The following is a 6257-nucleotide window of genomic DNA, read 5'->3' on the forward strand; positions in this document are numbered from 1 at the left end:
CAACACACACACACACACACACACACACACACACACACACACACACACACACACACACACAGAGTCTCTGAGAGATAAGAAGAAAACTCCAACTAAATATTACCAAATCTCCCAAATTTTAAAGAAAAGCAGCAAATAAAGACTTCTATATGAAATATCCTAGATTTTTTAATGTCGGCATCTAACTAAAAATTTTGTATAACACCATAGATTCAAAGAAACCTGCCTATGTGCCAAATATAACTTGTCAGTCATCAGTTTATACCCTCTACCTGGGAGATTCCGCCTCCCAAATCATCTCCAGCTTAGAATTTAGACTTGGACTTCCTGGACAAGGAAGAAACTTTCCTTTTTTTTGGAAACATATGCTGTGTTAAGTTGGCTATGTTAGGATTTGTATCAAAGGATCTGAAGTCCTAGTTGCTGTGCCCAAAGGCTATGATCAGATGACTGATCTCCAGGCTGCATTGCTGCATTGTCCCGACATTCCCATGACATTCTTCTTATTTATTGATGTTTTATCTGATTCTTCTCCATATTGGGTTGTTGGATAGTCTTATTCCACTCACTGTGTGTGTGTGTGTGTGTGTGTGTGTGTGTGTGTGTGTGTGCTGAAGTTGTGAGATGGGAATAAGTTTGCCTTGCTCTAATAACTGACAGAAGTTTAGCATAGCTAGGACATATTGAGTGCAGTGATTGATGGTAGAAAGATTGAGGTGCAGGAGTGGAAGGGAGAGCGGTGGCTCCATAGTGTAGTGGCTAGCACATCTGCTCTACACGCAGAATGTCTTGGGTTCACGCCTCGGGTGCGCTGCGAGCACGTGGGTGGAGATGCCCCACCTTCAGAGATCCACTTCTTAAAGGGAAATGGCAACATCCTTAGGTTAGGAGTGGAAGTAGGGGAGGAGAATTAAAGAGGCGGGGAAAAAAGAGTGGAAGGGAGAAAACCACTTAAGAGACTACTATTTAAACATGAATTTTCAACATGCAAAAGTAAAATAGTTTACTCTCATGTACCTTCTCCCTAATTTCAACAATTATATCATATCGGTATATGACCAATTTTGTTTCTTCTATACCCCTACCAAGTCGCCCACTCCACACTGTATTATTTTGAAGCAAATTACAGTCATCATATTATCTTAGTCATAAATACTTCAGAATATATCTTTAAAAGGCAAAGATTTAAAAAATAAGCATAATATTACTAACATAAATTCCTTAATATCAAATTTCCCTAATTGTCTAATAAATGTTTTTTAAAAGTTTATTTGAATCAGTATCTAAACAAGGCTTTTACATTGAATAACATAAGCAATATGAGAAGGAACCAACTATGCAAAAAGCTTGAAGGAAGAATATTGTTTTTAGCTAGGCAGAGTAAAGAAGTTGTGAGCTTAGAATAAGCTTGCCAAGTTTGTTGTAATAACTGACAGAAGTCCAGCATTAAAAGGGCATATAAGTACAGTGATTGGTAGTGGAAGACTTGAGGTGCAAGAGTAGAAGGGGAGAGACCACTTAAGATGCTACTTTAGTGATCCAGGCTAAAAATAATGAGAACCTCGCTAGGATGTTGGGAGTGGCTGTGGAGAGAAGGAAGTGTATTGGGACACTGATGACTCAGATTTCCGTTTTGGGTGACTGGATGGATAGACATACTATTTACAGAGGTAGAGTTTGCTGATGATCACACACTTAGCAAGTGGTAAAAACAAAACAAAACAAAAAACAAACCTGGAATCACACCTTGGTATGCAACTTAGACAATACTTTTCTCTGTAGCTGGTACTCCACAGGTTCCTTGGAACTGAGGCAGCTGCAGAAATGCCTGATTCATTGTCCTCCAAAGATTAGGGTTTATTTCAAAGGCTCCCAGAGGGTGATATCCCTGTCTCTGGTAGATATTCTCTTAGCAGAGAGCCAGAGGCTCTTGCCCATCTGGATACTGCCTCTAGCATGCAGCGAAGCCATTCACCTCCTCTGAGCTGACAATCATGCAAAGCAGAAAATACAGATACAGCAACTACCATTAAACATACTATCAAGTCCCAATTTTTAATAATGGCATCACTCATTCACCCAGACTCAAAATTTATCATTAATTCTTTTTTTTTTTAACTCAATGTCTTTTTTATTAAAGGTCTGTTTAACTGGAGCACATGTGGTTTAAGACTTGATCTTTCCTTCATCTAGGTTATCCAAGTGTTTCTAAATAAACAGTGCGAAATGAAAGAAACTACTAAAGGGAAAATTATCTAGAGATAGCCCAAAGAAAATATTATTATTTTACCTTGTATAGGTTACAAGTGCATGCGTGAGGTTAAATTATTACAATTTCCAAATTAGCAAGAACAATTTAGCAATAAGCTTAATGTGTTTCTTGGAAAGAGTAGAAACAAAAACCAAAAAATGAAATCCTTTTTTTATAGGTCTTATTTTTAGGAACTAGATTAAAATATGAGGACAATAAAAAATAAAACATCCAAATTGTATCTTCAGTTAACATTGCTAAGCAAAGTTTTAATTTTTTAAGTAAATTTATTTGGGTGACATTGGTTAATAAACTTACATAGGTTTCGAGTATGCAGTTCAATAATATGTTTATTGCATTGTGTTTACCACCTAAAGTTAAATTTTCTTCTTCGATTATTTGTTTCCAAAGTTCTATTATTTCTTTCTTCAAATAGCTCTTTTGAGTATGTAGACATCGTTGCCATGAGCATATATTGGAAAACTACACTGCCTGGATTTGACATCCCAGTCTACCACTCATTAGCTGAAAGTTACTTCACATTTTTTGCCTCATTTCCCTTACATGGGAATATTAATAGTGAAAAATCAGTACAATATGTGGCATATAGTAAACACTCAGTAAATGTTAGCTATTATTAATTTTCTTTCAAGATTCACTGCTATCTCATAAGCTTATTGTCTTAATTTATTCTTTTCCCTCAAACTTTATTGAGTTATATTTCACCATTAAAAATAGTATATATAGGCCCTCTCGCTGCTCTCTGCTGAGCCAGCCTGTCAGAGTCTGTTCTCCAAGCAGGAGGAGCGAAGGGACTTCAGAGAGTCAGCGGCTGTATTATTTTCTTGCCCCTCCCTCTCTCTTGCCCCACATTTGTCTTCACCCTCTCCGCTCTTGCTCACACAGCCATAGCGGAGCCGTTGGTGGCCACGCCATCCCTGTCAATCTCCTCGTCATCCTCCAGGGTTGAGCCATCTGCCCTCGACAGCCGCTGCGGTGGTGGGAGCCCGGGAGCCTACCTCGCCCTGGGGCTGAAGAGCTGCGGCTCCTTCCTTGTGGTGCATGATCTGATTTTCTGGCGAGTTGTGACGAAGACTCGATTTGTCTTTGGCACCACACTGATCGTGGTGCTTTCACTGGCAGCTTTCAGTGTCATCAGTGTGGTTTCTTACCTCATCCTGGCTTTTCTCTCTGTCACCACCAGCTTCAGGGTCTACAAGTCTGTCATCCAAGCTGTGCAGATGTCAGAAGAAGGCCGTCCATTCAAAGCCTACCTGGATGTAGACATTACTCTGTCTTCAGAAGCTTTCCAATAATTACATGAATGCTGCCATGGTGCACATCCACAAGGCCCTGAAACTCATTCATCTCTTTCTGGTAGAAGATCTGGTTGACTCTTTGAAGCTGACTGTCTTTATGTGGCTGATGACCTATGTTGGTGCCGTTTTAAATGGAATCACCCTTCTGATTTTTGCTAAACTGCTCATTTTCAGTGTTCCGATTGTCTATGAGATGTACAAGACCCAGACTGATCACTATGTTCGCATCGCCCCTTGATCATACCAAGTCAATTGTTGAAAAGATCAAAGCAAAACTACCTGGAGTTGCAAAAAAAAAAAAAAAAGAAAAAGAAAAAAGAAAAGAAAAAGCAAAATAAGTACATGGAAACCAGAAATGCCACCATTACTAAAACACCAGCTAATAGTTATAATGTTGTTACTTGTACTATGAAGGAAAGTGGTCAATATCAGCTTAAGCCTGCATTCCAAGCTATTTTTATTTTTATTTTTTAATTTGGTGTTTCCCCCTCCTTTCCCTTTACTGGCAATATCAAGCACCAGAATTGTTGAACTAAAGAAAGAACTTATATTTCAGAACCCATAAGAATAAGGACAGAATCAGTTTGATAAAGTTGTCTATATTTAAGATGTATGATTTGGTGATTTGATATATATATATACATTGTGAAATATTCACAATCAAGCTAATTAACATATACATCACTTCCAATAGTTATCTTTTTTTTTTTTTTTTTTGTGGGGTGAAAAGGCCTAAAATCCATCTTGAGCAAATTTCAAGTATATGGTACAATATTGGCTATAGTCACATTGTTGTACATTAGATTCCCAGGACTTATTTATCTGGCAAAACTGAAACTTTGTGCCCATTTACCATCTTCCCATACCCCACCACCAGCCCCTGGTTACCATTCATATTGTTTCAGTGAGTTTAACATTTATATTCTACATACTACATGAGATCATATAGTATTTGTCTTTCTGAATCCAGCTCATTTCACTTAGCATAATGTCCTCTGGGTTCATTCATGTTGTTACAAATGGCAGAGTTTCCTTTCTTAAGGCTGAATAATATTATCTATCTATCTATCTATAATATTTGCTTATCCCTTGATCCACTGATAAGACACTTGGGTTGCTTCCACATTTTAGCTACTGTGAATAATGCTGCTATGAACATGGGTGCACAAATATTTCTTTGAGTCCCTGCTTTCAATTCTTTTGGATATAGACCCAGAGGTGGGATTGCTGAATATTATAATTCTATATTATATTATGTCTTTATCCATTCATCCATCAACAGGCACTTAAGTTGTTTGAATAATTTGGCTTGTTTTTTAAATGAAAATATATTAGATCTTTTAATTTTAATTTTTCAATTACAGTTGACATTATTATTTCACATTAGTTTCAGGTTTACAGCATATTAGGTAGACATTTATATAATTTAATAAGTGATCCCCCCAGTCTAGTACTCACCTGGCACTATACATAGCTATTGCTATATTATTGACTATATTCCCAATGCTGTATTTTACATCTCTATGACTATTTTGTAACTTCCAATTTGTATTTCTTAATCCCCTTCACTTTTTTTCACCCAGCCCCCCATGCACCCTTTCATCTGGCAATTATCAGTTTGTTCTCTTTATTTCTTTATCTGATTTGTTTCTTCATTTATTTTGTTCTTTAGATTCCACATATGTTAATATATTTGTCTTTCTCTGTCTGACTTATTTCACTTAGCGTAATATCTTCTTAATCCATCCATGTTGTCACAAATGATGAGATTTTATTCTTTTTTATGGCTGAGTAATATTCCATTATATATCTATCACCTCTTGTTTTTTCAATTGTCTATGGTTGGTTACTTTGATTGCTTCCATATCTTGGCTATTGTAAATAGCGCTACAGTGAACATAAGGGTGCATAAATCTTTTCAAATTAGTGTTTTGTATTTCTTCAGATAAATACCCAGAAGTGGAATTTCTGGGTCATAAGCTAGTTTTGTTTTTTAATTTTTTAAGTAACCTCCAGTTTTCTATAATGGCTGCACCAATTTGTAATCTCTCCAACAGTGCATAATGGTTCTCTTTTCTCCACATCCTCAACAACACTTGATTTTTAAAATTTATGATAGCCATTCTGACAGGTGTGAGATGATATCTCATTGTGGTTTTAATTTGCATTTCTCTGATGGTTAGTGATGTTGAGCATCTTTTCATATGTCTTCTTCGGATAAAATGTCTGTTAAGGTCCTCTGCCCACTTTTTAATTGGATTGTTTTTTGTTTGTTTTAGTGTTGAGTTGTCTGACTTCTTTATAAATTTTAGATATCAACCCTTTATCAGATCTATCATTGGTGAATATCTTCTCCCATTCAGTAGGTTGTCTTTTCATTTTGTTGATGGTTTCCTTTGCTGTGCAAAAACTTTTTAGTTTGATGTAGTCACATTTATTTATTTTTTCTTTGTTTCCCTTGCCCAAGGAGATACACTAGAAAAATAATATTACTAAGATCAGTGTCAGAGAGTTTACTGCCTATGTTTTCTTCTTGTAATTTTGTGGTTTGGGGTCTTAAATTTGTCTTTAATCTATTTTGACTTTATTCTGGTATACGGTGTAAGAAGGTGTTCCAGTTTCTTCCTCCCTCCCTCCCTTCCTTCCTTCCTTCCTTCCTTCCTTCCTTCCTTCCTTCCTTCCTTCCT

General features: G+C 36.7%; 1 protein-coding gene and 1 pseudogene across 1 annotated transcript in view; both read left to right on the forward strand.

The window, feature by feature from the left end:
- The window catches only part of KLF8 (Kruppel like factor 8), a 238893-nt gene that overhangs the window by 223887 nt on the left and 8749 nt on the right, over positions 1-6257 (forward strand). The gene's annotated exons all lie outside the window — the stretch shown is intronic.
- On the forward strand, positions 986-4504 carry LOC102878307 (annotated as a pseudogene).

This window comes from Pteropus alecto, unplaced genomic scaffold, assembly GCF_000325575.1.
Source record: "Pteropus alecto unplaced genomic scaffold, ASM32557v1 scaffold344, whole genome shotgun sequence".
Taxonomy (NCBI): Eukaryota; Metazoa; Chordata; class Mammalia; order Chiroptera; family Pteropodidae; genus Pteropus; species Pteropus alecto.